The sequence below is a fragment of the Sapajus apella genome, unplaced genomic scaffold (assembly GCF_009761245.1).
Source record: "Sapajus apella isolate SASKATOON/1434 unplaced genomic scaffold, GSC_monkey_1.0 scaffold13, whole genome shotgun sequence".
NCBI classification, from domain to species: domain Eukaryota; kingdom Metazoa; phylum Chordata; class Mammalia; order Primates; family Cebidae; genus Sapajus; species Sapajus apella.
The window spans coordinates 351,152-361,258 of NW_022436953.1; the positions used below are offsets into that span (position 1 = coordinate 351,152).

General features: G+C 45.3%; 1 protein-coding gene across 1 annotated transcript in view; it reads right to left on the reverse strand.

Annotated features, from left to right (window-relative positions):
* Positions 1-10,107, reverse strand: part of PIK3AP1 (phosphoinositide-3-kinase adaptor protein 1) — a 129,930-nt gene that overhangs the window by 76,117 nt on the left and 43,706 nt on the right.

Below are 10,107 nucleotides of genomic sequence, written 5' to 3' on the forward strand. Positions count from 1 at the left end.
AGTTGGGAGGACTATCCTGGCAGAGGGAAGGCGTGATTAAAGGCACAAAGGCATGAGAGCATATGATGTGTCTGGGGCACAGGAAACCCCCTCTATGTGGGGGAAGGGCTATGTGGGAGGGGAAGGGAGCTTGGGTGTCTGAAAGGACGCTGTGCCATGCAGCGGAGTTCAGGCTGTATATTGGAGACCTGCCAGCAAAAAATATTCAGGAGGAAAGGAAATTCTGTAAAATACAGATTGAAAATGCAGTTTATTTTACTTAAGTTGAAAACTGTCTTTGCTTGTTTTTGAAATAATTCTAGACATTCAGGCAGAATGTATCAGCTCTTTAGTAAAGTCTAGTCAAAATTGAGAAGATGAGTGGCTGACCATCCATCCCGCCCCGAGCAAGCGCTGCCTTCAGTCGCATAAAATAACACAAACCAGTGGCTAACAACATGTTACCAAGTCAACATCCTGCTCTATCTGCTTTCAAGAACAAATAAGATGCTATAATTAACCAATGTCTGAAAATGTACTGCAAGCATGCTTTACAATATGCTTAGAAAATGATTCTGAAGTAGACTATAAACATATCTCCTGTTTACACTGCATTTATCTTGTTTACACTGGCTATTAGCTCAGAAATTCAGCATCACAACTATTGTCATGTCCTTAGAAAGCACAAAAGGAAACCTCAAGCCTGGCCTAGTGTCCAAATGCCCAGTGTGTGGACCCCAGTGAAGAAGCCTTTGCTCTACTGCAAATATATGTGGGTTCACAGGGTGAGAGGTGAGAAGTTTGCAACGGTGGGACTTAAATCTTAAGTTTCAATAACCCCCTGCCTTCCCCCACCTTCCTGGCAAACATCAAGACCGCTTTTTCATTTTAGTCATCGCCATAGGTCTTTCTTCTCCCTTGTTCACCCACCTTGGTTAATGGGTATTGAATTTCCTGTCCAACTAACCCTTTTCACTTACAAAGCTCCCGACAGAGAGAGACAGATATGCTCAACCTGCAAGCAACCAGCTACCCCCAAAGTCACATACAGTCCTCAGACTGCTGGTAAGGGGGTCAGCAGAATGCCAATTTCTTACCCACCAGATATCTTACTGGCATTAAAGTCAGGGGAGGGAGGAGGTGACAATTATTTAGAGGCATTAGTGTGAGTTAAAGTGACATCAATAATTGTTTTCATCACCATCATCATCATTATCATCATCCTCATGATGCCAGAAAGATAAGGCAGAGTCCTATGGACACTTTCCTAACTCAGACTTTAAATACAGTCATGGCCAGGCATGATGGCTCATGCCTGTAATCTCAGCACTTTTGGAGGCCAAGGCAAGCAGATCGCTCAAGGCCAGGAGTTCGAGACCAGCCTTGGCAACATGGCAAAACTCTGTCTCTACAATAAATACAAAATTTAGTTTGGCATGGTGCATGCCTGTAGTCCCAGCTACTTGGGAGGTTGAACCGTGGGAGGATCACCTGAGCCCAGGGTGGTCAAACCTGCGTTGAGGCTGCAGTGAACCATGATTGTGCCACTGCATTCCAGCCTGGGCAACAAAGTGACACCTTGTCTCAAAAAAAAAAACCAAAAAAAAAAAAAAATACAATCATGGTGGTTACAATGTCTCCCTGGAAACAAAGAGAAAGTTGTAGAAATGAAGGAGGAGGAACGAATCCACTCCTCCCACAATCTCATGCCGGCTTCCAGAGGCAGTTGGAGCTGCTAATTTGTGGGATGCAGGTGGGCTCACCTGTCATATGCAATCAGTTTGCCATCTCGGTGTTCTGTGCCAGATGCAGACTCCTAAGGCTGCCTGGCTTCACTGCACGTTGGTGAATTTGCAGCGCTGGGTGGAGGGTTCTGGGTCAAGGATCTACCGACATCAGCCCAAATCTTTTACAGCTCACACAGACAAGAAGCAGTATTTTCTTCATTCATCAGGTAATTCACCCGGCCCTCCTCAAGGTACTTAAGGTTCAAGATCAAGGGAGCAGGACAGTAGGAGAGATGACCTCAGGTCTCTAAGACTTTTATCCAGCACTCCTCGCCCCCTTAAATAATGAACTATTAGCTCTAAATGAGCTATTCTAAGTTTTCATTTCTTGTTGTTTTTTTAAAAACAAAGGACTATAGCTTTTCCCTTCCCCTCCCAACCCACCCTACCTGCTCTTCAGCTTGAACAAAAATAGCAAAACAGCTGAGGCTGCCATGACAACCAATGAAAGCGCTGTGGTGCTCACCCTTGTCCACCGGTGATAAAACCTGCCTGCGGCTCTCCCAGTCCTCTCCAGCTGGGGCCGGGCCCTCTAACTTTCTTCCAAAAATTCAACCTTCAGGAAGCTTTCCCAAATAGAGCTGCTGTATCCTCAACCAAGAAGTCCAGGGTCAGTTGGAGTTGCCTCAGTGCCTGGTGCCTCTGAACTTTTTGATATGTTCTCATTTGTCCCTTTCAGTGTCTCCAGGCACATGTGACAGAGATGACTATCTCCATTTTGTAGATGGAAAAATAGAGGCATGGGCCATGAACCGACTGGCCCTAAGTCATAAGCTTCTGGTTTAATGGTAGAACCACGTGTAGAATTCAAAGTTCCCAACTCCAGATCTGGTGAACAGAAGAACAGAAGGAACAGCCACTCTCAGAAAACATGACCCAAAAGGAGAAAAGATTCTACTAGGTGAGCTGCTTCCCAGCCACAGACTGATAGTCCCTCAACAAGTCTCTGGGACATAAACCTGGGAAGGGTTGGGGAAAAATCTACTTTCCCACCATGGTAAATGAGCTGCACAAAAACCCACCTCTATCCTGGATTCAGCGTCTTGGGTGCATCCACCAAGCACAGGCAACAAGAAGAGCACAGGAAAGCTTCCTTGGCCGGGTTTATCAAGATCCTTAGGGAGCACTATCCACCTGCATCCCATTAGCCACACCTGTGAGACAGTGCACCCAGATCTGGAGGCCTGCAGGCCCGTTTCCTCGTTCAGGAAACCCCAGTGTTGCTAAGAAAGCAGGAGCTACCACAGCCCCCAAAAAGGCTTCCTCTTTCTTCATTTCTTTCCGACACTTATAAATGTGCTTCCTCTCCCTATGTAAATTTCATTCAAATGGCACAACGCAGGCTTGTCATGAGGCCATTAATAACTCGCGTTTTCACAGGCTCTTCTTGGTTTCCTGGTTCAAGAATCAATTCTTATCTAGACAGACACTGATGTCTGGATTTACTGGTGTGAGGATGGACAAATGGGCTTTGTTTGGGGCAGGCCACATAAATGTGATTTATTTTCACTAAGTCAAGAACTGAGAGGCTGAAGGCAGCTCTTGACAATCACTAAGCTGAAGAAATTGAGAATAAAATTTCTTCCCTTTTGTCTCTCTTCCACTTCAGGGTCAAAGTCCCAGGAAAGGCTGAAATGGTGTTTACTTTCCCCCACTTATGCTGACCCTTTGCATTCTGACCAGCTGAAACAATGGAACTGGCTGGTCAGTTTCACTTTCCACTTTCAGGAAGGGTAACTTTCTATTCTTACCCCTCACCGAGAAAGGCAGAGTCTGGCTTTGTGGCTTGGTCAAGGCTGGGTGTAGGTGGGGGCGCGATGCTTCTTGGCGAAGGGCTTAAAGAAATATGAAACAAGATGGGCATTCCAAATTCTCCTTAAATAATAACACGCCAAAATTAAAACTCCTTTAACCCAGGAGTTGCTGGCCTTAGTAGCCCAATATTAAGAGCAGGGCCAAGACTCTAAAGATATTCTCTAATATTTCCTAGCAACACAAAAGCAGTTACTAACAGATTCTGGAAAAGCACATTCAGTTCAGCCACGGAAGACCTGGATTCAAGTCCCACCTCTGGCACTTCCTGGGTAATCTTGACATTTCTAAGCTTCAATTTCCTTTCCTTTAAGATGGGTTTATTTATGCCTGCCTGGTCTGCTGCACAGACTTGTTGGAATTAAGTGATCAACATGCAGAAGCCCTTTGAAAACTGAAAAGTGCGAGACAAAGTTAAATCAATTATTGTTGTTTATCTGTTGACCAAATTGTTCTTCTACTAGACTGTAAGAACAGATTCCCTGACATTCATTCATCTTTGCACCCCAGGGCTTAGAATATAGTGAGAAATCAATAAATGCTTCTTGCATGAATGGATGAATCGATGAATGAGATAAGACCAACCACATAAGTTACTAGCAGGGAAAACAACACCTCAGGGAGGACCACTGCCAGGCTTCGTGCCTGGAGGCTTTTATTGTGGAATCTGGAGACAAGCAGGAAACTGTCTAACCCTCTAATTTATGGTAGCAGCCTGAACCAAGCTGCCCTGAAAATTCTGCATGCTACACTGTGTTAGTCCCAGTCTTCCAAGAAACAGAGACTAAAATGAGATTAAACACGCAAGGTGTTTTGTTTTGTTCTGTATTTTGAGATGAAGTCTCATTCTGTTGTCTAGGCTGGAATGCAGTAGTGCGATCTCAGTTCACTGCAACCTCCACCTCCTAGGTTCAAGCAATTCTCCTGCCTCAGACTCCCAAGTAGTTGGGATTACAGGCATGCATTACCACACCCGGCTAATTTTTGAATTTTTAGTAGAAACAGGTTTCGCCATGTTGGCCAGGCTGGCCTCGAACCCCTGACCTCAGGTGATCCTCCTGCTTCAGCCTCCCCAAGTGCTAGGATTACAGGTGTGAGCCACTGCACCTGGCCATACAAAGATTTTGTCAGGGAAAGTCCCTGGGAAGGAAAATGGGGAGGGAGGATGGGAGAACCTTGTAGCTGTCTGAGCCCAAATGAATAAGAGCGGGGAAGGAAGGTTGGGTGCAAGTGTCCTAGACCACAAGCGGGCTAAGGAAAGTTGTGCAAATCTGTCAGGGGGTCCTCAAGCAGAAGTTGGCCATTGGAGAGTCTTGTGTGGGCCTAAGATCCCTGTCACGCCCAGTTATTAGCTGGGAGCAGCCTGCAGAAAGCAGGGCCTTGAACAGAAGCTGTGACGGATTCAGAGGGCGGCACAGGAGCCCTTGGTCAGTTCTACTCCAGGCAACTGGAGATCTGCCAGGCATATTCGCATGGCCACCACATACATGGCAGTGCTTCAGAACATGGAGTTTAGAGTTCACAGAACATGGATTGAGTCCCTGCTATTACTGGCTGGCTATCTCGGGCAAGTTACTTGATCTCCGAAAGCCTCATTTTCCTTATTTATAAAATAGCGATTATAATTCCTACCTCTCAGTACTGTTATTGTTGAACACTGTGTCTGCCATATAGTAAGTGCTCAATAAAAGGAAGCTGACTGTTAATTTTAATAACAATAATAATAATTTATTACTCACCAAGTACTTTTATTAGCAGTTATGACTTAAGAACACCCACCACGGTTGCATGCTCGTATTAGAATTGTATGAGGCCATCACAGGGACATGGGACGTAGCCTAAAACCATAGTTTAGCAGTATGACTATTCAAACAACCAAACCAGTTTGCCTACAAATGAAAGGTCAGAGTGACTTAAGCACCAGTTTGGCTCTTTCCAGCAGGGGCTACCAGGGTGGGTTGCATTGTGCCAGAATCTACCTACAGCCACAACCTCCTCTCTTCTCTTCTGCTTGCCATGGGTCACTGGCAGTGTCCTCAGCCTGTCCCATGCCAGCTGTGAAACCATCATCTGTCTCTGAAAGCAAGCATTGTCGGGAAGCTTCACCCTAAGAAAAGGATCATCTCCAGGCTCTGAGAGACAAGACTCTGCTATGCTGTATCCATTTTTTTTTTTTTTTTTTGGACTTTAGCCAACTGATAGTGGTCATGGCTGGTTACTGCTGGCCAGTGGCCCCTACATCTTACTGGAGTCACAGAGTGTCCCCTTGTTGGGCTGGCTATGACCTGAGGCCATTACAAATTTCATAGCCCCAGCTGATCCTGCTCAGACCTCTCCCAGCCTTGCTGATCCTCAAGTCTTGGTGACAGTAATGACCAAGAACCAACAAGGAACTCCAGACACATGGAAGCCAGGCTCTTACCTCTTTCACTGCTGCCTTAGAGGCCTTTTCCCCAATTCCCTTTTCCAAGAGGGTCACCAAAGACACACACGGGGACTTTCTGGGTTTGGTTTTTTGATGTTGTTAGTTTTTTTTTTGTTTTTTGGTTTTTTTTGGAAAGAATGACCTTCAGTTATTCTAACTGAAAGAGTCCAAATTAAACCTAAAAACATTGATTTTGTTTAATAATTAACAGCTTATAAAGCTGGTCAAACTGTATCTTGCAGAATAATCATCTGCATTTCACAGGGACTTTTCTAGGGAGTTTTGAGTTTCCATGTTGGAGCTGGAATCTAACACTTGAGCTGCCGGTCTCAGCCTGAGATTGGACAGGAGAGGACACAAAGTCAAAGACAGGCTGGACCCTCCCAACCAAGCCAAGCTAGGCCTTCCTGTCTGAGGAAAGAGGGGGTCATGCTGGGGTGGAGGGTAGGCCTCAGGGCAGGAGAACAGGCTGCCCACTCGTCACATGGCCTCCAGCAGGAGCATCGAGCCCATCTCTGAACATGGCTTGTTTCTCTCCACTGGTCCTCCGAGCCAGAGTGAGGAAGGGCTGGGCCCACCTGATGCCAGACATGCCCAGTGTTTGAGAGGGAGAACTGCCATCACCAGGCAGAAATGCTGATTCAGCCATCTTCTGCCCCATGACACTTAAAAGTATTTCCAAACTCAGTAACTAGCCTCAGCACACCGCCTTCTTTTGCCTCTTGTTTGCATTTATCCTTCTCACCAATTGAAAAACCAATCATGCTTGGTTTCTTTGCAAATCCACATTCTTTAAGAAATGATACCCTGCAGTAAAACCTGGGCATTCTCACACTCATACCCTGAGGTCGACTGTCCAAAAACCCACCATTCACCACTTGCCCTTGGGTGAGCCACTTCCCCTGGCAGAGTCCTCTGTCTTCCTCTGTATTAAGTAAGACAGAGTGGAAAATAACCATTTGATTACTTGGGGGCCATCCTGCCCCGATGCTCTTTGAGTCCACTGGCCTTGCTAACTACCTCCTCACTAAGCACACACACACACTAAAAGGCCTTTGACCTTCTGCAAACATTTATCTACAACAAACCCAGCTTGGTCACGTGTAATACAAGACATGAAGTGAGACAACACACTTTCTGGTTTGGAATCAAGCGTGAGGACAAAACATGGTTTCCACTCTTCATTTATATACCGTTATAGAAGCCACTAGAATCAACACTGGGATCGGGATCAAGAAGAATATTTCCCAGGGTTCTCATCTCCTCAGAAGGAGGTGAGAGTATTTGCAAAGGTCTTGCCAGAGTGATGAATTAAAATGGAGAAATTGTGTAGCTTTTAGAAGCATAGCCAATATTGTATTACAATTTTATTTATTTATTATTTATTCTTAGAGACAAGGTTTGCTTGCTCTGTTGCCAAAACTGGAGTGTAGTGGTGTGATCATGGCTCACTGCAGCCTCAACCTCCTGGGCTCAAACGATCCTCCCACCTCAGCCTCCCGAGTAGCTGGGACTACAGGTGTATGCCACCATGCCCTGCTAATTTTTTTTTTTAATTTGTGTAGACCAGGCACCATGGCTCATGCCTGTAATCCCAGCGTTTGGGAGGCCTAGGTGGGCAAATCACCTAAGGTCAGGAGATCGACACCAGCCTGGCCAACATGATGAAACCCCATCTCTACTAAAAATACAAAAAATTAGCTGAGCATGATGGTGGGCGCCTGTAGTCCCAGTGATTTGGGAGGCTGAGGCAGGAGATTCACTTGAACCTAGGAGGTGGAGGTTGCAGTGAGCTGAGATCACACCACTGCACTCAAGCCTGGGTGACAGAGAGAGACTCATTTCAAAAAAAAAAAAAAAATTTTTGTAGCATAGTTTCTTCATGTGACCCAAGTTGGTCTCGAAATCCTGGCTCCAGGGATCCTCCTGCCTCGATCTCCCAATGTGCTGGGATGACAGGCGTGAGCCACTGTGCCTAGCCTATACTATAACTAAAAATTTAAACTATTATTTTAATAATATGCACTATAGAAGGAGGGTGTGAGTCAAAAGGGAGCATGGGTTAAAACAGGTAGAAAATTCCTTCCCTGGGATCTTGCAACCTATGACCCACCTCTCCGCCACTCCTGCCAGCCTCTGTGCCCACTGCCTGAACGCCTTCCTCTTTTTCACTTTTCCTTTGCTTGATATTGTAGTCCTTTGTATGGCGTGTTTTGCCAACCCTGCAGTCACAATATAGTTTATTTCCTCTTTGTTCAGGTTCAGCAATCTTCCAAAAGTAGAGACACAGACCCCTATAGTGGAAGAGGAGAGTGGCCCACTAATACCAAGTAGGCAAGAAACACCTGGAAGGTTCTCATGCACAAAAGCCTCCCCCACCTCCACATGCAACTAATAAAAGCTTCATCTGAGTTATCACACTGAGGATGATGCAAATGCTCTGGGGAAGGTTCAGCTTCACAGACAGTCACACTTTAGTGAGAATTATTTTTGAATCTTAGCTGATCAGAGTTTGAAAGAACCTGAAGAATCATTTAGTGCAAATTATACTCAAGGATTTTTTTTTTTTTATCATGGTCAGCCTCTACTTAAATATGACAGTGATTCAAGAGTCCCCTTCTTGAGTCTACTCCACTGACATGCATTTCGGATTATTAATAACTGGGCTGGGCACAGTGGCTCATGTTATAATCCCAGCTCTTTGGGAGGCTGAGTTGGGTGGATCATTTGAGGTTCAGGAGTTTGAGATCAGCCTGGCCAAAATGGTAAAACCCTGCCTCTACTAAAAATACAAAAATTAGCCAGGTGTGGTGGCAGGCACCTGTAGTCCCAGCTACTCAGGAGGCTGAGGCAGGAGAATTTCTTGAACTTGGGAGGTGGAAGTTGCAGTGAGCCAAGATCTCACCACTGCACTCCAGCCTGGACGACAGAGCAAGACTCCATCTCAAAACAAATAAACAAACAAAAAACCAAATTATTAATATCTGTGAAAACTCATCCTTATCTTTAGTCCAACCTTGCAGAATCTGTTCAGACAGTTCTGCTGCAAGCAAGAAAAATCCCAATTCAAAGTGCCTTAAACATTAAAGACATTTATCTCCTGGAATCCAAAGTCCAGCATTCAGGCAGGCTTGGGGTTGGTAAATGTTCAGCCACATCACCAAGGTCCCAGTTTCTTCCCATTTCTCTATTCTATCATCTTCAGCACAAATTTCATTCGCAAGCTGGTGGCAAGATGGCTGTGGCACCACAGGTTCACCTCACAACAAGGTCCAGAGGAAAAGAGAAAAATATTCCCACAAGCATGGAATAGAAACTTCTCTTCATTAAAACTGCTCCAACTTAGTTCACATGAACAATTATAGTCCCCAGGGGAGTACCATTTCAATCCCTGACTCTGTAATCACCCAGGGTGGAAAGAGAGATGGAACTTCCACCATAATGTCCACACTTCCTGCCTCTCAGCAATCTCCACCTCAAATAGAGATCTCCCTTACCCTGCAACTCAGAAAACAGCCTCAGCTCTTTCCAAAAAATGGTGCATAAATGGTTCCAGACTCCCTGGTTGTTCTCTGGACATATACTAGTCAGCCAGTTTCCTCCTAAAAAGGTGGCACCCAGAATGGAATACCATTCTTGGTAGAACATATTGAAATTATTCCAGGACAAAGGAGCTATTCTCTTATTAAGGCAGCTTAATACTAAGGTAGTTCAGTGGCCACATCATACTAATGATTTTTTTTAACTTTTAAGTTCAGGGATACATGTACAGATTTGTTATATGGGTAAACTGATGTCATGATGGTTTGATGTACAGATTATTTTGTCTCCCAGGTACTAGTACCCAATAGTTATTTTTTCTGATCCTCTCCCTCCTCCCACCCTCCACCCTTAGAAATGCCCTGGTGTCTGCTGTTCCCCTCTATGTATCAATCTGTTCTCATCATTTTGTTCCCAGTTATAAATGAAAACATGTAGTATAGGCCGGGCGCGGTGGCTCAAGCCTGTAATCCCAGCACTGTGGGAGGCCGAGGCAGGTGGATCACGAGGTCAAGAGATCGAGACCATCCTGGTCAACATGGTGAAACCCCGTCTCTACTAAAA